Raw genomic sequence first — 23431 nt, forward strand, 5'->3', positions numbered from 1 at the left:
AAGAAAGAAGGAGCCTCACGCACAGAAACGCAACCCAGATACAGACCCACAAGGCTTTACACTTACAGGGGGCTGGGGCTTTGTGTGTGTGTGTATCAGAGGGGGGGGGGTGTTGTGAAGGGCAATGGGGCTAAGGAGGTGGGAAGGAAGGGTCTCTCTTTTCCCCTGCCTGCCCTCCATGGAAGGTCCTCCTGGGACCTGGCCATAAGAAGAGGATGAAAAGTGGAGGAATGTCTCACCCTCTTCCAGGAGAAGATGGGGCTTGCTTTGGTTTTTAGTCCCCCGGGGAAAGGGGCTGGAGTTTCCCTCCTCCAGGGCTTTTTCCTTTTTAAAAAAAAGATGATGTATGTCTATACTGTATATATATATATACTGTATATATATGTGTGTGTGTGTGTGTGAGAGAGAGAGAGAGGAGAAGGAACAGTTGACTGTTGTTCAGTTGTTACCAATTACTGTATATATATATTAGACAGGTCTACAAGAATGCTATTTAAATACTTCTTTCGAATCTATATGTATGTATGTATATACACACACACAGAGAGAGACTGTTCAGTATATATATATATATATAGCCCCTCCACACACACACACAGACTTCTATACGCGCGCACACACACACACACACACACATATCCCCTCCATATATATATATATATATATACACACACACGCACATAGACACAGACTGTTCAATATATCTGTATGTGTGTGTGTGTATATATATATATATATACTGTATATATATATATATCCCCTACACACACACACATATACACACACACATAGACACAGACTGTGCAATATATATATATATATATATATATATACTGTATATATATTGTATATGTATATATATCCCATCCACACACACAGATTGTTCAATATATATATATATATATATATATATATACACACACACATGCACACTCACTCACACACACACAGACTGTTCTGTTCTGAGAAAGTGGAAAGTGGAGATTAGTAGAATGTTCAGTTGTTACCAATTTTATATTTTAACGATAATAAAAATGACTGGTCTACAAGAATGCTATTTAAATAGTTATTTTTAATTTTTATATATACACACACATGCACACACACACACTGTTCAATACTGTATATACATATGTATATATCCCCTCCATATACATATATATTCTAGAGAGAGAGAGAAACTGTGTGTTTATGAGAAAGTGGACAAGGAACAGTCGAATGTTCAGTTGTTACCAATCCATATTTTAGTGATATTAAAAATGACAGGTTTACAAGAATGCTATTTAAATAGCTATTTTTAATTTATACACACACACACATAGACTGTTCAATATATATATATATATATATATATATATATATATATATTGATTGATATATAAATATAGATATATCCCCTCCACACACACATGTTCTATATAGAGATAACAGTATATGAATATATACTATATGTGTGTATGTTCAATATATATATATACACACACACACACACAGTCGGCCCTTCTTATACACTGATTTTTTTATACATGGATTCAAACATCCACAGTTTGAAAATGTTCAAAAAAAGTATAAATTTCAAATATGAAACCTTGATTTTCCACTTTTTATAAGGGACACCATTTTGCTATGTCATTATATTTAATGGGACTTGAGCATCCATGGATTTTGTTATCCATGGGGGATCTTGGAACCAAACCCCAGCGTATAACAAGGGTCCACTGTATACACATATATGCACACACTGTGTGTGTGTATATATATACATTTTATTTCTACTCTGTTTCCCTTATATATATGTACGTGTGTGTGTGTGCGTGTGCGTGTGTGTAGAGAGAAAGAAAGCAAGAGTGCTCATACATGTATGATAAGTATAGATATAGAACAGTAATGCAGGATCACTTGAGAAGGGAAATAAAGTACAGTGGACCCTTGTTATACGCTGGAGTTTGGTTCCAAGATCCCCCGTGGATAACAAAATCCGTGGATGCTCAAGTCCCATTAAATATAATGGCATAGGAAAATGGTGTCCCTTATGAAAATTGGAAAATCAAGGTTTGGTATTTGGAACTTATACTTTTTTTGAACATTTTAAACCGTGTATACTTGAATCCGTGTATAAAAAATCTGTGTATAAGAAGGGCCGACTGTAGAAATAGAATGTGCTGAGTAGAAAGAGGGAACAAATTATTCTTAAATTAAGAGCCACGGAAGTGTTCTTGATTGAAATCTCCAGATCTTAATTAGGAGCAAAACTTCTACTTTTGGGTGCTGATCCAATCTTAGTATAAAATTAATGTTGCAATTACTGGAGAGTCAAGTTGCGGCAGTGATTTTACAAGGTGTCATTCTAGAACTGGAAAAACCCAGGTTCAAATCCCACCCGCCCCTGCCATGAAATCTGCAAAGTGACCTTGGACCAGTCACTGTTTCTTAGCCTTAATCTATTTCACTTTTTGTGAGGATTGGTCGGGTGGGGGCACGGGTAGACAAATGTATGCTACCCCAATTTAGGATCTGTAATATAAAAACCGGTGACCCGAGCTGAACTTTTTCAAAAAAAATTGTTGCAATCTGCTTTGGGAGAAAAAAGAGGGATGTAAAATAAGATAGAAAGATGTGTGAGAATTTTACATGCTCTATGAAAGTCTGCAACGTTTGACTTATTCCCCAAACCTGAAACTGAATTGTGGTTGCTGAGTGACAAGAAGCACTCTGTGCATGCCCAGAGGTTTCTGTATACATCCCAGCACTCTGCGAAAGCATAAAATTGGGTCCTCAGCCAGTTCAGATTAAGGTCTGCAGGTTGGCATTCTAAAAAGCACTGAATGAGGCTGTTTACCTTTTGGCCATGTTATGTCAAATCTCTCCAGTAAACCTTCTTAGGGCCACGTGCAGTGAAACAGCGGTCTCAAAATAGCAAATGCAGCTAATTCTTGCTTGTAATGGGTATAAACTGTATTAGAAACATGATGCTCTTTAGCAATCAGCAAGTGTAATCCATATAAAGAGTGGTAATCTGGTTAAATTCTGAGGGACAGGAAACTACCCGCTTCTTCTATCAAGATAGAAAGTCACGACCAGCTAATATCTGTGCTGTTGGGGGAGGTTAAGGTATGCAGGTGGGTTTTATTTTATGTTGTTATTATTTCAAGAAGGCTTATGTTTTCACGAAGGGGAGGAGGAATCAAGATGCCCTCCAACGATTAGCTAACACCAATTTGATTTCATTTTTAAAATAAACTATCTAAAAGGAGCCCACAGTTTTACCACTATAGAAATGAACCACATTTTTCTTTATTTTCCTTTACACTGGCATGCTCCACTTAGTGCTAAGAATAAAGTAAGTAAAAATTGCTGGCTTTTATGTGTTCAGCCAAAGAGGAAATAACACACTTCTCTGTTTTGTAACTTCATATAACCTGAGATTAATTTTTGAATTTTTTTTACACCAAGCACTGTCTAATCTGATTAAGACTGCATATTGCCTACCAGACCATTCCATTTTAAGATTACCCTAATCTGCAGATTATAGGTTTTCCCTATTGCCTAGATAACATTCATGCCAATCCCCCTAGGTTTTCATGACTGAACATCCAGTTTAATGAAAAACTCAAAATTTTGGTCACTTTTGTGGCTTTTCATTTGGTACCAATAAAAATTATTAGCCTGCTGCTGTTTTTCATTTTTCTTCCAAATGGCAACACACCGTTTTATTTACAGCTTTTTCTGTGAAGTGTGTAGCACAAAGTCGAAAAAGAACCCTGCAAAGTGGGAGCTATTGGCCTGAAGAATACTGTCTGACAAAGAAGTAGGGGATATTGCTTAGCTTTTAGATTTTAATTCCACCCCTTTTCAGGAGTGATACAGTACAAAATCATAGTGAACTCTTGGTATCAACAGGGTTTTCGTTCCAGGACCCGCAGTGGACGCCAAAATCTGAGGATGCTCAAATCCCATTATGGCATGGTAAAATCGCATCCCTTATATAAGATGGCAAAATCAAAGTTTTGTTTGTATATTTTATAAAATTATATATATAAATTTGTGGATATGGAGGGCTGACTGTATATGTGCTTACTTACAAGGTTGGCCCTATAGTATTCATTGGGCCACATACCTCCTGTGAATTCAGCATATTTCTGTTAAGTTATGAAATTAATTAGAAACAAAATAAAAATATGCATGAGGGCTCCATGAACCTCCTCATCTGCCTCCCCATTAACAATGGCAGAGGGTTCTTCATCTCATTCGGCTCATGTACTCTGTTTTCTGTGAATTTCTGTAATAGGAGGGAAAGTCTTGCACTATCATCCCAGAAGGCAGAGAAAATGGAAGCTATAAGCCTTCTGTTCTTAGCAATACATTCACCAAGGAGTGTGTTGAGTTCCATAATTGAATATAAATATAGTGACAAACTAATACAAGAGGCAGGCTGTTGCACAGTGGTTTAAGTGTTGGATTGTGACTCTGGAGACCAGGGTTTGATCCCTGCTTGGCCATGAAACCCACTGGATGACTTTGGGCAAGTCACATGCTGTCAGCCTCAGGGGAAGGCAATTGCAAACTTTCACTGAACAAATCTTGCCAAGAAAATCCCATGATAGGCATTAGCGTTGCCATATGTTGGAAACAACTTGAGGGCACGCAACAGCAAAATAATACATACCAAACTTTTGGACCTAAAGAGAACTGTGTGCATCATAAAAGCTGTTTTACACTCATTACTGTGGACACTGACCTAAATCCTATTATTAGTCCTGGCTAGAGTAGATCCATTGAATCAGTGGGGTTTACTTATGTGGTGATTCACCATTCAAGAATTGATTTAATCAGTCTAGTCTAGCTGGGACTAACTCATAGAATGCCAGCCATTGTTCGCAACATTATTTTGACTATCTTTTTACTCTGCCTTTTGCCTCTCATTTGCCATGCCATTTATGAAGCTTTTGCTCTCGTCATGGTTAAAATGTTGTGTATGTTATTTAACAGGGCTGGCCAGTCAAGCAGAGTCAAGTGGCTGCCTCAGGAAGCAGGTGCTAGGGGCCTTCAGCTGAGAATTACTGCAGTTTGACACCACTTTAACTCCTTGCTCCATCCAATGGAATCATGAGGGGCTGTAGTTTGTTGTGACACCAAAGCTCTCTGAGAGAGAGGGCAAAATATCTCACAAAACTACAAATCCCAGAATTTCATAGCATTGAAACATGGCAGTTAAAATGATGTCAAACTGCATGAATTCTGCAGTGCAGATGCAGCCTGAAGCAGTTCTGCCTAAACCCATGGGTGCTGGAGCAGAGGTGCAATAATGGTCCAAAACACACTGCAGAAATAATCCAGTCTGAGATCACTTTAACTGCCCTGCCTCAATGCTAGGGAATTTTGGGAACTGTAGTTGAGGCATTTAGCCCTTTCTGTCAGAAAGCTCTAGTGCCACAATAAACTACAATTCCCAGGATTCCCTAGCATTGAGGCAGGGCAGTTAAAGCAGATCAAACTGGATTATTTCTGCTGTGTGTTTTGGGCCATATTTTACTTAAACTAGCCTGCTGCCTTGGGTATGCTGCAAAATGGTAGCCTCTCCTCAGACTTTAGGTAAGATTCAGCCACAGGCCCAGTTGGCTAATGTATGTGAGATTACATTCTGCCCTCTATCTTGGGCCACAGAATTTCTTGGGTCAGCTATCCTTATATCAGACAAATATTTCCATCACTGTGCTTTTCAGACTGTGTTCCTAAGAACTCCAAGGTTCTTCATAATTTTATCTTTATTAGAAAGTCAGAAATGGCCAGCAAGTCATTCCCAGGAACAGACAGTTCATCACTGTACACTTTACTGTACTATTTCTGAAGAATACTTAACCATGTTCTTAGGCCTAAACACATTGTGATAGTATGTGCTGTGTACCTTTCAATCTACATTGGTGTTGCTGTTGCTGTTGTTGTTGTTATTTAAAAAAATCAGAAGCAAACCCCATCTGCTTTGGTAACTCTTTGTACCAAAGAATTGATACCTCTTTGTTTCTTTGTGACAGGCAGAGAAGAAAACTGGTTGCAAAATATCATGCTAAGGTTTTCCCATCCTTCTGTTGACACAGTTTCTTTCCTTAAACATGTAGTTCATTTTGCTTTCCTTTTTAAAGGGGAAAATTAGAGCTTGGAATATGTACTTTTTTGGATGAAACAAACAAGAATCCTCCAGCCAGCAATGAGAGATTCTAGAACAGTGATGGCGAACCTATGGCACACGTGCCAGAAGTGACACTGGGAGCCCTCTCTGTGGGCACATGTGCCGTCGCCCCAGCACAGAGTTTGCCAGAGTTTGTTACTAGAAAGCCAGAGGGACATGGCACTTTGCAATAAATAAGTGGGTTTTGGGTTGCACTTGGGCACTCGGCCTCTAAAAGGTTCACCATCACTGTTCTAGAAGGCATAGTGCAACAAAGTAACCTGTCCCAGCTCTGGAAAATATGGACTCTGGTTATCCAATCTAATGTGACCAATCAGTTCAATAGTGAGGACCTAAGCGTTCGGGCATGCATTTATACAATGGGCAAACAAATGGGAAATCCTTCAGCACACAAAATCCTCCCTGGTTCCTAAAATCTGACAGGTGCCTCATAGAGAATCAAGGGTATATCTATTGGGGGGAGAGAGCGGATTGAAACATTGTCTTCCCAAATACAAATTCTGCCTCACATGTGAAATATTCCTTCAGTTCCCAAATTTTTAGCATTGCAAAGAGTGACATATTGAAATTTGTTCACAGCCAGAACACATATTTGCTGGGCTTGCACTCCCTTGGTAGTTTTACTTACACCTTTTCTGCATTTCTAAATGTTCAACTCAAGTTTTAAGTTACTACAGTACAAAACATTTGGGAAATGAAGAAAAAATTTCCCTGGGGCTGTAGAATTTGTATTTGGAGGGCAATGCCCTCACCTTCCCCATAGCTACACTCCTGAACAACCAGGTGTGCACCCTACATCTTGCCCCAGAATCCTGTCTGGTAGAAAGCTGAAAAGTGCTACCTTAACATCCCAAACTGGATTCAGTGAATGGTTTGATATTTTCTAGGATGACAGGATCACCAAAGCTGTGCAGATGTAGACTTGTTTGAGAAATTGCAGAATAGAGTGCTTTTTCTCACTAAACAATTATACATTTTATGTTCCTTCAAATTGACTCTGACTTTTTTCAAGTTGAGTTTGACCCTATCTTAGAGTTTTCTTGGAAATATTTATTCAGGGGAGGTTTGCCATTGTCTTTCTCTTGGACTGAGAGAGTGTGATTTGTCTAAGGTCACCAAGGTTTCCATGGCTGAGGTGGATTTGAACCCTGGTCTGCCAGAGTCCTGGTCCAGCACTCTGAGCTCTTTCTGACTCCTTATAGACATAGGTTCTGTCCTATGGACTCCTGAGATTTGCATTTTAGAGGGGTATTTAATATTCTCAGCCAGAGAGCTCTAATGCCTCATCAAAGTAACTATCCCAAGATTCCATAACTATGCGGTTGGATAGGGCACTTTGTGGGAGATCAGCATTGTATAATCTGCATTTGAAAGATTCCAAACTTAACTGTGTGTATGCAAAAGGAGGCAGCATAGAAGTTGTGCTTTGGTAGGGAAAATGCCTGTAAAAATTAACAAGAGGTGCTGAAATTCATGAGTGGTCTATTTTCTTCAAAGTCATGAAAAATGGGAAGTTGTATAGCAATAGCATTTCCATTTCCATACTGCTTAATAGTGAATTTAGCACTCTCTAAGCGGTTTACAATCTGTAAACCAATTGTCCCCAACAAACTGGGCACTCATTTTATCGACCTACGAAAGGCTGAGTTGACCTTGGAGCCCTGGAATCGAATTCACAGCCTTGTGCTTACAGTATCGGTATTTAACCATTTGCCACAAGGGCTCCTGGTGAATATGCTGCATAATAAAGATAATTGCACACATATTTGAGTTGAATGTAATTTGCTTCAGAAAAAATAGGCATGGGATTTTCCTACACAAGGCTGAAAAAACATAAGACAGAAGTCAGTTAACCCATCTTGCCAACAGGATGGCTTCTGAAGACTCCTTCTGAAGACTATCACACTGTCCTTTTCCATCTTTCCCTCCCAACCTAGGCATAGGATGAAAACTTGTAAGTATGAATTTTATTGCACACCTCTGTGCCCAGGCAGGAACCATCTTGTACCCAATCATGGCATCCTGTACCCAATCTGGACTTCTCCAGTACTTTTTGAAAGAACGGGGTTTTCCCATTATTTGCAAGGTACGGGAGAAGTCCGGATCGGGTATAGGATGCCATAATCGGGTACAAGATGCTTTCTGCCTGCGCACAGAGGCGTGCAATTAAATCTATGTTTAAAAGTTTTCATCCCATTCCTAAATTGGGAGGGAAGGATGGACAAGGGAGGCGTGGTAATCTCCCTGGACTTTGAATCTCCATCTCTAGAGTGGCCAGGGTGGCTCCATGTTTGCTCTCCTTCGATCAATGGGTCAAAAACCTTTTGTGCCACCAGGCTTTTGATAACTGACTGAAGAGGGATTTTAATGCTGCTTGTTGTTGCTTTTAAGTGTGCATATAGTCTTCTAACAGATTTTAAGGTTTTAATGTTTACTGTATATACTCATCCATCAGTCTATAAATTTTAATCAAAAAATTGACCCCAAAAAATCTGATTCGATTTATCCATGGGTCAATGTAAGGTGCTAATTTCTGTCCCCATTCTATGCTTGCCCTCATATTTCTTTTAAAGGGCTGGGGGGCACTGTTTTTCAGAGCAGATCTGGGGAGATGGAGGAAGGTCCAAGGGGCTGAAGAGGGAAGGTGAAATTATTTTGTGCAAGTGGACATCCAGGGAGGAACCTATGGCCCTCCAGAAATTGTTGGATCCATTACCAGTGTGAGCTGAAGCCCAGTGACCCATGGAGGACCAAATTATTTCAGTCACTGACCTACGTTATTGGTGCCATCTTCAAGTCAAAATGCTCCCATTCAAAATAAAATGCAGTCCACAAAACAGGGGCCCAGAATAGATCCCACCAATTTGACTACTCCTAGAATTGCTGTCTAATGGTATATTTCTGTTGATTATAATATTTTAAATATTCATGTTGGTTTTCATGAAACTTCATGAGCAGATCCTGTAAATGCTGGCAATCAGTAAGGCAAGCAACCCTTTGAATTCACTGCTTACCTGAGTGAGATTATTCAGGTGTGTAGACTAAGAGCTTTTTTAAAAATAAAGCAACATTTTGCCTTGAATGTACAGTTGTAGATATCTTTGAAAATGTTTTACTTACAAGAAGTCTGTAAAGGTGTGTTATTTGTCTTTCCCATTAAGGCAGTCCACAGGCCTCACCCTTGAAAAGATCTACAATGAAAAATAAACAATAAAGCACATGAGTTTAAATACAGGCTGAAAAGGTACACACACACACACACACACACACACACACACACACACACACGATATTCATGTAGAACCGGCAAAGCAGTCTTAAGAAACAAAGGAAATGAAAAATGCAAAGAATGTACTAATTGAATAAGTGCAACTCGTGTTGATGGAGTGAAGGAGAAAAGTGGTGTTATCCATTATCCAATATTATTTAAAAGCTATTTGCATAATTAATAGGTAAAACATAATATTCTTTGCAAGTTTTTTGTTTGCTTGCTTGTTTCTAGAAAACACAAATCGCTTTCTCTGGATTAGGTGCACTGATCCTGTGGACTGAGGAACTATTTACAATAGTTGGCTAAGTCATAATACACACACACACATACACACACACACACAGAGAGAGAGAGAGAGAGAGAGAGAGAGAGAGAGAGAGAGAGAGATGGATATGGTAAATTTAAAATATGACTTACCAAAGTTAAAAGCTTAATTCAAAAGGCCTTCAAATAACAATTTAATCAAAGACTGTATTTTTATTGTGCCTGTGAAACAATACTCTACTTGGCAAATGGTTTATTTTGTCTGCAGATGGCGTAAATAATCTTTGAGCAGTCCTCACTTGACCTCTTCTAGAAGACCCTGACTAATTCTAGGTTTCTGTGGTCAGTCTACTACTGAACAGGACAAGAAACATTGAAGGGTATGTCAAATTAGTAATTAAGGAAAATTACATAAATTCTGATACATATATACTAAAAAGAGGAGCAGCCAAATATTGGTTCTGCAAGTGGGCCAATGGCCATTCAAAACCCATTTTGGACACTTACATATGCTTTCATGAACACCCAGGTAAGCAACTTGATCCTACAGTAGTTCCTCTGTTTATCCAACTTTTAACCTGAGCTGAAATTAGGTTTTCTACATGGCTGCTAATGGATGCAAATTCCACATAATACAAACATTGGTGCCAACAATCAAGTGAATTCTCTGCATTACCAAGTTACTCAAATTTATTTATTTACTTATTTTTCATCACCTCTCAAATTACCAGGGTGATGTGCAATAGATTAAAACATAATTTAAAAGGTACTGAATCAATTTTTTTAAAAAATCAATTTTAAAACACACTTTCAGAACAGAGAAAAACAATCTTCAAAGCCATTCTTAAATGGGCATGCAGAAGAATACAATTCTGGCCAGCAGTTAATAGAGACGGACATCAGTCTGACTTAATCCAGTGGGTTTCCATGACAGGGCAGGGAATTTAATCTTGATCCCCAGAGTAGTAGTTCAATATTCACCACACTGTCTCAGTGAGATATAGTCCCAGGTAATTATATATAGAACTGTAGCTTATATTGACTGATATTGTAGTAGCAAAAGAATCCAGCATCACATGAGTTGGAAACTTCTACATGAGAACTCCACAGGAGATTATCAGACGAGGGACAAAACATCCTTGTCCCGTCTTTTTCCTGTTCTTATCGCGCGATCGCAAGAAGATTTTCATAGGACATCATGCTTATCCTGTCATTATCCTGTCCAGAAAGTGCAATTGACCATGATTGCATGAAAGACTTTCAAACAATGTCGTTCAGATCCCATCACTGTCCTGCCATTAGAGTGGCATTGGCCAGCATTTTGCATTAACAGGAGTTCAAGTTTACACAATGCTGTTTTTAGATTGCAGTGCTATTGTCTCATCATGTCCTTGGTCCTTGGCTGAAACATCAAGAATAGCTTGCAGATGGGATATGTAAAATAGGAAGTAAAATATGCAGCCTTTCAGTTGATGTTGTATGCAACTCCCATTGGCTTTAGCCAATATATCTTTAAGAGTTATACATAATTTTTCATGTTCTGTACATTCAAAGTGTTTGCTATAATCCTTAAATCACAGGCTGATTTTCTTTTGAAATTCTTTGGTGTGTTCCATTATCCAACATATGTTTGCAATATGATCCATAGTGCCTCTTCTTTTCCTGAACTCTGACATTTGACATCTAACATTTCTTATATGGTAAAAGTCTTTGTTGTAGAATTTATAACATTACTTTGCTTGCATGGGAATTAATGCAATGGTTCTGAAGTTACTGCAATCCCTGGTGTCCCCTTTCTTGGGGATCAGAATGTATATTGAGAGTTTCCAATCAGTGGGCCACTGTTTTGTTTTTCACACATGTACATAATAATAAATGTAGATATCCATCCAAGCAATTGCTAATGAAGAAAGCCTTCTGAGAAATTTTTTAAATATGTAAAATTTGATTTAATTTTTCCTGATTTCCTAAGATTTCCTCAGATCGGTAGACTTTGGATCCACAAATTCGGTCTTTCATGAATCGTCATGCTTCATATTATTAAATGGCAATGATGTGAACATGGACTTGCTGGTGTGTTTGCATTCATATTGCCTCCATTTAGCAATGTCAATAGCAAGTACATTTCTATACCACTTATCAGTGCACGTAAGCACTTCTTAAGCGGTTTACAAATTGTAAACTAATTGCCCCCAACAATCTGGGTACTCATTTTAGCAGCCTTGAAAGGATGCAAACCTGAGTCAAGCTTGAGCCTTTTTGCTGGTATTGAACTTGCAAACTTACAGTTTGTGAGTGAGTGGCTGCAGTACAGGCATTTAGCCACTGTGCCACTAGGGCTCCTTCATTTAATAATATGGTGCTCAGTTCCATTGAAGATGCTGCCATATTGATATCCTGCTTCTGGATTCCAGTAGGCATTTGGTTAGCTGCTGGGTAGAAGTAGGACTAGATAGGCTTTTGGCCTGAATCTGCAGGGCTCTTCTTATGTTCTAATTAAGATACCTGTTTGTCTGAAAGGCCATTTATACTATATAAACTGCATATAGAGAGCTAATTATAACTTTAAAGAAATGTATCAGTACAAAGTATTTGATAATTCTGCACAGATTTCCAAGAAGTAAGACGTTAACAAGAGGACTGCTTCCTGTTCTTTATTCAAAGACAAAACCTGAAGCCTAATTGCTACAGAAGGCAAAAAGTCAGACAGTAAAATAATGCAGTGGGAAAGGCCAGTATTCCCACCACATAATGCCACAGTGTCTTCAGGCATTAAAACAATGGGCAATGACTTGACTTCTATTGCTAGTTTCAACCAAAGGGCAGACCTGTTCAATAATAGGATTTACATACGTGTTGGTTCCTCATTCAGCAATGGATTCAATGGATCTACTGTATTCAGCAATGGATTCAATGGGTCTACTGCAAGTCTTCCAATAGAATGTAGGCCGTTGTCTTTATCAGGTTATGATTGGTGACTCAGGATTTTACATATCTCTCTGTCTGGTCTACTTCATCACTAGGGTAAATGCACCATGAACTAAGTTAAAGTTAATCACTGAATTTCAGAATGTTGGTAGCTTTTTCTTTCCTATGCCTTAAATAAACTAACACAAACAATAGGCAGTGAAATCTTGAAATGCCATTGTTAAGCAAGCCCTATCAAAATGAATGAGACATCCAGTGATACAACATTCGGAGAGTGAGATTTAACTGCAATCTAGAAACCATTTATTTTCTAGTAATGCCCTAAAGGCAGGAAATATGACACTCTGTATCCAAGTTTCTATGTCTCTAAGAGTGCTGGAAAACGAAGCCTTTTGGCTGGTGAACTACTGCCCATAATAACAATGCTATGGAAGGAAATGCTTTTGCCAAGTGTTTCTCTTCCTGACAACTGTTAAGGCCAGGGGTAGGCAACCTGCAGCCCATGGGCCGGGTGCGGCCCGGCGAGACCTTGGGTCCAGCCCCAGCCCAGTCCTGCCACCGATTGCCGCCGGGGCCTTTGGCCTCTCGCGCGCAGGGGCAATTGTCTATAGAAGTCTCAGAAACATGCATTTATATTAACATTTTAAAAAAAATCAGCAAATTTTTTCACGTGTCCTCCACTTTTTTTAAAAAAAGTGTCCACCATTTGAAAATTTTGTCCTACATTTGTCCCGGCTTATTTATTTAATTATTTTTTTTTTAAAAAAAATATTTAATTATTTATTTTTTGGCTTTGGCCCCCCAGTTGTCTGAGGGACAGCAACCCAGCCCCCGGCTCAAAAAGGTTGCCTACCTCTGGTTAAGGCAATGAAACTTTGCTCTATTCGGGATGTGACAACTACACTTGAAGGCCAATCATTCTATGGTGGATTAAATCTCTGCCATCATGTCTTAGTCCTACCTATAGATGTATACCATGAATCTTTGGAACTGCTTGCAACAATGCAAAGTGATAAAACACTGCTACTGCTATTGGTCACCAAGGGGTTGTCTACACTGGTGAAAAAATTGATATTTCATTTCCAGTTCTTTAGGAACACACAATGTAATGTGCTGTTTCACAGTGACATTACTTCTTTTAAGCATTAATATGAATTTTAAAAACTCACTTTTTACTCGGCAGTTTTAGGAAAATCCTGATTTATCATGCCATGTCAGAACTGTGGTGGAATCAGGATGGGAGGGCTAATTGGAGAGTGGGACTGGTCTGGCAAAATTGGTGTGTGTCACCTTTTTTCTTTCTTTTTTAACATTCAGGGCATAGTAACCATAGGCAAGCAGGACTTCTGAAACGGAGGCGTATTTAGCATTTTATAAACATTTTAAACATGCAGTCATCTCTTCATAGTTGCAGAGGTTGGGGTGCTTAGCCACATGTGCGCTACATTGCTCATTTGCTTACTCAGACTGGTGGAGAAGAAGGGAGAGGGTAGGCCAATTTACAATTAGCTCCAATAGTTTCGATAATATACCATGGGGAATAAAACTGTCCATTTCCTTTTTTGCGATTGCCTACAATGAAGTGTTTCATCCTTGTTTCTACTGCCTCCTCTCAAATTACTCCCAGCGATGAGATCAGTAGTGAAGGGGTAGATCAGCCCTAAGCCCTCACCATTGCTTGGCTTCAGAGCAACTTTGCCAGTGGGGCTCTGCTGGGTAGGGGGGTGGCAGCAACCAGGGTTAAGCACTCCTTTGCCAGCAATCACAGCAAAGGAGATGGGCAGCTTTCATCCTCTGTGTGTGCATGGGTGGGTGCATCAGGAGACATTAACAAACACATTTTCAAAAAGTAAATCAGCCGATAGTCAAGGGGGAAAAGGAGGAATTTAGACTTCCCACTCTTGCTCATTACTGCTCACTGGGGTACGAAGAGTGGGAAAGAAGACTGGATGGGGCAGGGAACCAATTGGACAGGGAAAGGAAACCAGGAGTGCAAGTTGCAAGATTGACTAGTTAACAATAAGGCTATTGGTTGATAGGTTTTGACATGCTGGGAAGAAAGAAAATGCAACCTTTTCCAACCAATTTGAATTTGGGCATGGGAAATGTGTGGCAGTCAGTACAACTGGAATGTGGTTTGTTTTGAGTAAGAGACACTGTGGTGAAGCTGAATTTCATCAGTGTAGACAACCCACTAAGCTTCCTGCTGTCCATATATCGTGGCAGGATTGTGTGTATAATTTCTTAGTGCACCAGTGACTTTACCAGGGAGCAGTAAAAAGTTCATTCCTGGAATCACTGGTCATCATCTATGTTCTGGAGAAAATCTGGTAAAACAAATGTGAAACCCATCCTGACTAGTGACATTACCAAGGAGCAGGAATTAGGTCACTACTGGAATAACTAGAGGAGTTATCAGCTCTAAATGCAGCTTGTATCTTATCTCTTAGGAAATGTAAACCACTTATACTAGATGCATTTCTATAGTTCCATGATGTATTAACATCCTTCAACTTGTCCCACAAATTATTTACACCTAAGTAAGTTCTATTATTATTATTAACCTTTATTTATAAAGCGCTGTAAATTTACACAACCATAAACCAGTTCTATCCCACCTATTAGGTGTGATTGAGTTTGTTCAATGAAAAGTATTTGTAGGACTTGCGTGTGTGTGTGTGTGTGCGCGCACACGTACATTTTAGATTTCTGTCTTCACATCATGCGCTTTGAAACAGATTGCTTCCATTTTATCTCTGCTAGTGACAATCCCATTAGGCTTGATCTGAGATTTGAGAATTGAGGACTATTTGAAACAGTAGCCAATGGCAACCATCTTCCCTAGTGTCTTCTAAAGCATGCTATTATAACTGCCTAGCATGCATCGCAGCTCAGCAGAAGGGACAGATGACAAGTAATAAAGGCAAAGGTAGTGGTGTGCTCTAGCTGCGTAAGACATTAGCTATGGAACCCTTTTTTTTAAAGTAAATAAAAATGTTATAGTCCTCTGGAGACATATAAGGGAAGCTGTTCAGAGTGGAAAGTCTGGTTGAGAGACCTACAGGGAAGTATTTGACTTTTGATTGCCTCAAGAACATCTATGCTCTGGAGAAAATCTGGTAAAACAAACATGAAACTCAGCTCAACAAATTCATTTGCTTCAGTCATAGTAAACATGTGATTGACAGGAATTCCTTCAGACTGGATTCTGAAGACACTTTTACTAGACTAGATTATCCATAATTAGTAGATCTCTGCAAATGTCAATTATCTAAAGTTGTTCTGTTTTGTGCAATAAATACAGGAGAGATTTGAGTTGCTTCTGTTACAGAGAAAACATGCCTCTTTGCTTGCAGTTACCAAGAGCAGCCTCAGAACTGTATCCTCTAACGACCTCATTTAGGCTGCATGTAAGAATTATGCTGCAGAATTAAAGCAGATTGACACCAATTTAACTGCCATGGCTCCGTCATATGGAATTCTGGGATTTGTAGTTTTGTGAGACACCAGCTCTGTTTGGCTGAGAAGTTTAAAGACCTTGTAAAATTATATCAAGATCATTTAGCTATTGTTAGAGTCCTCAAATTTCCACTTCTGAGTTACAAAGTCTCAGGCAGCCAAATCAGAAAATAACTGGCTCCGAAGATCTCTGAAATCATTGCCAACTGAAGATCAAAACTAGATATCACATGAGCATTCTCTTCATGTTTTTATTTATTTTCTAAAAAGCAGTCATAGGAAGATATTTTGGGGAAAACACAAAGAATGTTCCAAGATTTGCAAACTTTTTTCATATTCAGGGTGCAAAAAATGTGAGAATTAAAAATGGAAAAATAAATGTGGGTAAAATGGAACCAAATAGATTCTTGCAGCCAGGCCCAGGCTTTTGGATAAATAACTCTTAAGAGTCTGAATCCCTACATATCATACCATGTTGCATCCTTTCCCCCCTGTTTTTTTAAGACTCTTCATCTTAATAATAATAATAATAATAATAATAATAATAAATAAAAGTTTTATTTATATACCACTTTTCCTTACCACTGTAAGCGGTTTACAGTTTAGCAAATTATGTGACACATGTCACAGTACAGAACAATAAAATATTACAATCACAACTTCATACAAATCACATAAAAACCCAGGGCGAGTACATATAGTTAAAAACAACAGATTATGGGTAGGAGGGTTCATTATCTAAACTAAATCAGAGGGGAACACCTGCATTGCAACTAGAACAACTGACCTCTTCATACTAGGAATCACAGTATTTCTTGAAATTGGTCAGTCCAGTTGGTGACCATCTAGTTTTACTTTGTTTTTAAGTAAGCATTATACACACAATATAATCAATGCACTTGTTGATTTGTTATATACTGTGACGGTTTGATTCCTCATTTGGCCATGAAACCCACTGGGTGACCTTGGACAAGCTGCATGCTCTCAGTCTCAGAGGAAGGTAATGGCAAACCTCCTCTGAACAAATCTTGTCAGGAAAACCCCATGCCTTAGTGTTGCCAAAAGTCAGAAATAACTTGAAGGCACACAACGACAACAAACCTGGTAAGGACACAGGAGCTTGGCCAGAAAAGTGATGGCATTCTTGCTTAAATATGGTTGTGCATTTCCACAATTTATCAACTGGCTCCCCACTCCTCAAAAATAAAAACTCTACTTGATTCTGACTTAATTTTCTTTGATCAGAGTATAACTTCCAGCTGTTGAAACAGGAACAAGTAAAATCAAACACATTTACACAAAATCATTTCTATTCATGTGTATGTGTGTGCACCCTTTACAAAAACAACCCAGGGAGCCCAGCAACAATAACCTAATTTAAAGCCTATGAAAGTAATGTAATCCTTTCATTAACTTTGATGAGATTTGGCCTATATCCAATTACTGGGGTTCATCACAAAAGGATCTTTCATATGAGCTAACAGATACTTCTTGTTTAAGATTGCACAGCTATGAAAGTAATAGACTGCATGGTTCCACTGTCTATAGTGTACCTGGCATAATCTTATTTCACTCACGTCTTTAGGAATTTCACCTATACAGAACATGAATTACAGCCAGTGATTCTCAGTTACACATGGAACAATCTTCTTGACAGTGAAATTGTAGCACATTCATCAGATCAACAGATTGTTGGGACAAATGTCTTTTTTTCTCATTCATGGTCAAACAATCAGGCCATGAGTGTTTCTGTGCTACACAGCTTAGTAGTCTGATACCACTTTAATTGTCATGCCTCTGTTCCATGGAATTCTAGGGTAGGTTGGTGATATACTTAGATTATCTGCCAGAAAGGTCTAATGTAGTAGTAGTAGTTGTTGGGGTGGTGGTGTGCCTTCAAGTCATTTCCAGCTTATGGTGACCCTAAGGCAAACCTATTGTGTGTAGGTCTTTTTGGCAAATTTCTTCAAGGGGAGTTGCCACTGTCATCTTCTGAGACTGAGACAGTGTGACTTGCCCCAGGTCACCCAGTGGTACTGGGTGGAAAGTCCAAGTACCACACCAAACTACAAGTCCTAGGTATCCATATGAAGAAGCCATAGCAGTCAAAGTGGAATTACAGTACTATATTTGTGTAGTATGAAATGATCCTTGGACTTTGTGTAGCATTTAGATCTCTAGTTCAAGTATTATAATTCAGGAGAGCACATTATAGTCCTTGTAGGGACCAGTGATAAGGACCCTGATATTAATCTACTCATAGAATTGGAAGAGACCGCAAGGGCCATCCAGTCCAACCCCCTGCCATGCAGGAAATTATCATCAAAGCATCCCATTGACAGGTGGCCATCCAGCCTCTGTTTGAAGACCTCTAAGGAAGGAGGCTCTACCACTCTCTGAGGGAGTGTGTTCCACTGTTGAACAGCCCTTACTGTCAGGATGTTGCTCCTAATGTTTAGGTGGAATCTCTTTTCCTGGAGCTTGCATCCATTGTTCCGTGTTTTAGTCTCTGGAGCAGCAGAAAACAAGCTTGCCCCATCCTCAATGTGGCACCCCTTCAAATACTGTTGTCTCATGTAGTGCCCAGAACTGGACACAGTATTCCAGGTGAGCCCTGACCAAGGCAGAATAGAGTGGCAGTATTACTTCCCTTGATCTAGACACTATACTTCTATTGATGTAGCCTAAAATAGCATTGGCTTTTTTAGTTGCTGTATCACACTGTTGATTCATGTTCAACCTGTGATCTACTAGGACTCCCAGATCTCTTTCACAGGTAGTCTCCTTAAGCCAGGTGTCCCCCATCCTATATCTATGCATTTCATTTTTTCTACCTAGTCATTTCTCTAAAAAATCCTCTGGGGATCCCTGACTAGGAAGAATATAGGCCCTACTTCCTTCTAGCTATTCTACGCTAACACCAACTTAAGCACAAACTGATCTTCACAACTGTAAATACTATGTTGGAGAGAGGTTGTTCAGTTATGGCTCATGCAATGATCCCCTAATGGCATATAATGCATATAATAGATTTTGTTAGCTGTCTGAGTGAAGGCCGACACTTATGTGGATTTGAACCTTATGTAGCCAGCTACCACTTAGATTAAAAATGGCTGCGCCTTAAAGTTAACTGTGTTTTAAATTACCTATAATAATAGTAATAAAGAAAACTTTTTTGGTCACGTTATAATTTACTACCTGGATTAAGATCTTGAAACTAAATATTTGTTTAAGTGGAAGGGTTTACTTTGACTGATTCCTATAATAAATTCTTAACAGTGTCACTTGTTTTCATGTTCTCTTTAATTGTGCTTTAAATACAGTTTTTATAGGGAGTGCTATACGGGGGAATATGAATGTATAAAACTGCCTCATAAGAAGTCAAAGCTTGGATTAAGGCTGGATGGAGAATCATTAGCTGTCCGGACATTTTGAACTTCAAGCAGCCCCAGTCATTATGGCCGACAGTAAGGGACGGTGGGGACTGTTATTCAAAAACATCTGGAGGTTCAAAGGTTTCTCACCTTTGCGATTACATCTTCCTTGGCAATGTCTTTTCTGGTTAGCAGTGGCTCTTCTTCAGAGTCTCATGTCATAGTGGCCAGCTAGTCAAGAACGTGGCAAACATCTTGACTAGTATTAGAGAAGCTGAAGACTGTTTTCAAGCCATGGATGGTGGAATCAGTGTGGATGCAGAATCCATGGATCTGGAAGAACAACTGTAGTTAGTTGTAATGTTACGTTTTTCGGGAATGAGAGTACAACAGATTTATCTTTCAAAAGCAAAGCAATGAGTGGGATTGATTCATTTTTTCCTGGTTTAAGAAATAATGTTTTAGTTTCTTTAAAAGATAGGTTAAATGTCATTTTAGAAGTGTTTTCAGTGTATTTCTTTTAAGGGATGGAAAAGCTTCAGAAATGTAACAAGCTGCTACAAACATCAATTTAAGCTTTCAAACAAGATTCAGGCTTTTTGTGACTCTAACACTGTCTGTTTTCTTCTCCTGTATGATTTATAACATCCCTATCTGATGAAGAAGCCAGTTGGCCTGTTTTGTATTTTGTTGTAAGTTATGATGTATTACAATAAACAAATAACTGTTTCATTTGTATGTTTTAAATGCTAATTACTTTTGATAGGCTTTCCATAGATTTACTTCATTATGCAGACATAACATTGTTATGCGTTGTTGTTGTTGTTGTTGTGTGTCTTCAAGTCATTTCCAATTTATGGCAACCCTAAAACAAACCTTGCCTTCCCCTGAGACTGAGAGAATATGACTTGCTCAAGATCATCCAGTGGGTTTTATGGCCAAGCTGGGATTCAAACCCAGAGTCACAGCCGGACACTTAAACCACTATGCCACGCTGGCTCTCATTGCAATGCATACTCTGTCTGAATTATATTACTGCTGCTTATTAGCAATGTTTTATACAATGTTGTATATTGTATTTCAAGAAACCAAAGTACTTTGGACAGATTGTTTGACCCTTTAAACAGTCTTGTCAAATAGATTACTGCCCCCGTCCCCACAATTTTGGGTGTCAAACTGGTGGTGGTATGTTCACTGGCTGTGGATTAAGGGGAACTGGAGGACACCAGACAGGAGAAGGCTGCTGTATAGATAGATGTGCATATAAGTACACTTTCACTGTGTGGCACTCACTTCTAAATGACATGTATAGGATTATGGTTTATTTAAAGCTGTGGATAGCAACTCTGAATTAGTATTTAGTAATTTTTGAATAAAACAATTAAGTTACATTGATGTTGTCCAGTGTGTGACTGTAGGTTATGTATTGTATTGGGTGAGTATTGTTATATAGCCAGAGTTTAGGAATAACTAGTTTAATGTAACTAGTGATATGATAATTAGTTATCTTTTACCCCACCAAGGCTAAACAAATTAATCGGATTAATGACACTCAACACTGGTAATAACTAGTTAAAATTCCTAGTTACAACTAAGTTAAATTGACGTATGTGCTAATTTCTTTCCCGTTTCTGCCAAAGAGACTTAGCTATCAATATTTACAATTCCTGTGGTGTAAGGAGTAAGCAGTTTTCAACAGGTCTCAATAGGAGGAGGAGGATTACATGGTTCCTTCCAGGTTTTTTTTGTGTATAAAAAGAAAGAAAGAAAGAAAGAAAGAGAAACAAAGAAAGAAGGAAGAAAGGAAGGAAAGAAAGAAAGAAAGAAAGAAAGAAAGTAAGTCACTGCTTTCTTCCTAATAAGAATAGTGCAAAGAACTAGAGACAGGGGTTAAGGAGAACTGGATTAAAATGTGTGTGAAGGAGACCGAAGATCTCTCAGATTTGCCTGCTTGCAGGGGTGCATCAAACATTGATTTGAATGGAGACTGCAGCCAAGAAATAAGAAGAAGATTAGGAATGGGAAGGGCAGCTATGAAAGAATGAGAAAAGTATGTATGAAACTCATTGGGAGTATTATATTTATATACTTTACACATGCACACATATGAAATATATGTTATATAAAAATTCTCTCTCTCTCTCTCTGTGTGTGTGTGTATATATATATATATATATATATACGAATGTGTGTGTATATACACACACACACACAGAGAATTTTTATATAACATATATTTCATATGTGTGCGTGTGTAAAATATATAAATATAAGATACTTTCAAACATATATATATATATATATACACACACATTTTTATATTATATATATATGTATACATATATAACATATTATATACATTATATATATATACACACACACATTTTATATTATATATGTGTAGACATATATTACATATTATATACAAACACATTATATATTATATATACACACACATATATATACACATATACTTTCAAACATATATATATATATATAGATGCATAACACATATACACACATTTTTATATATTTATGTATGCATATAATATATTATATACAAGCACATTATATATATATATACACACACACTGTATATATACACACATTTTTATATTTTATATATGCATATATGTGTGTGTATATATATAAAGTACATTGTATATATGTGTGTGTGTGTGTGTGTGTGTGTGCGTGTTAGGTTTAATTATAATATAAAACTGTAATTGGTGTCTCTCTAGGACCCAGGGGAAGCGTGAGATATGTCGCTCCCGACCTGAGACAGCCCGCAAAGCCCTCCCTGTCTCCTCGGCGAGTGCGCATGCGCCTCCTCTAAGATTCCGGGCATGCGCAGAAGCAAAGACGAAGCCGAGCCCGTGCCTGGCGGCAGTTGAGTCTCAGGACAGAGCGCGCGCCCTCCCTCCCTCCCTCCCTCCCTGCGTGCTGCGACTGAGGGGAAACGTGGCCCTGGGGCCATTGACAGCAGGAGCCCGAGCCGAGGAGTGGTGAGTGGCAGCCGCTTCGGGCTGGGCTGGAACGTTGGCAGCCGCAAAGTTCCAAATGGAAGGGGGGGGGGGGCATCCTGGCTCCTCCAGGCAAGGCAGAGGGAACTTTCCTGGGCTCTGCTGCTGGCCATATGGGAAAGTACATCAATACCCATCATCCACCCACCAAACAGGGGTCACTTTATCCAGACACCAAAATGCACAAAATACATGATGCATCTATAGAATTTGTGCATTTCGGTCCCCCCCCCCCCCCATAAAGGGATACCTGTTTGGTGGGTGGATGATGGGTGTTATAGTATTTTCCTGAGCTTGCTGGTACTTACTGTCCTGGACTGAGCTGGTGGCCATTTGGTAAAAGAGGCACAGGCTTGCAAACAGGCTCCTCTCTTAATAAGAAACCCAATGGGTCACCTTGGGCAAGTCATGCTCTCTCAGCCTCAGTGCTGTGGAATTCTGGGAAGTGTAGTTTTGTGAGAGATTCAGCCTTCTCTGTCAGAGAGCTCAGCTGCCACAACATACTACAATTCCCAGGACTCCCTAACATTGAGCCATGGCTGTTAAAGTGGTGTCAAACTGGTTTATTTCTACAGTGCGTATGTAGCCATAGGTCCAAAACACACTGCAGAAATAATCCAGTTTGAGACTGCTTTAACAGCCCTGGCTCAGTGCTAGGGAATCCTGGGAACTGTAATTTATTGTGGCACCAGAGCTCTCTGACAGAGAAGGCTCAGTGTCTCACAAAACTAGTTCCCAGAACTGAACCAGGGCAGTTAAAGCGGTCTCAGACTGGATTATTTCTGCAGTGTGTTCTGCACCATTGTCTTCTAATTTCTTGACTGCAGTCTCTATTCGGATCAGAGATTGATCCAACATATGGGAAGTCTTCAGCTATTTCAATTTCCTCTTTGGATGTATGTGTAAATCCTCCATGGAGCATGCA

The 23431-nt window shown here is 39.0% G+C and overlaps 1 protein-coding gene across 2 annotated transcripts in view; it reads left to right on the forward strand.

Annotated features, from left to right (window-relative positions):
* The first annotated feature begins 22409 nt into the window (after window positions 1-22409).
* The window catches only part of FOCAD (focadhesin), a 150801-nt gene continuing 149779 nt past the window's right edge, over window positions 22410-23431 (forward strand). For both annotated transcript variants that reach the window (XM_089487868.1, XM_089487874.1), the window contains exon 1: window positions 22410-22488. The gene's annotated coding sequence lies outside the window, so the exon portion shown is untranslated. The remainder of the gene's footprint in view (window positions 22489-23431) is intronic.

Source organism: Sceloporus occidentalis, unplaced genomic scaffold, assembly GCF_023333645.1.
Source record: "Sceloporus occidentalis isolate IW3139 unplaced genomic scaffold, rSceOcc1.0.p SCAF_1, whole genome shotgun sequence".
NCBI lineage: Eukaryota > Metazoa > Chordata > Lepidosauria > Squamata > Phrynosomatidae > Sceloporus > Sceloporus occidentalis.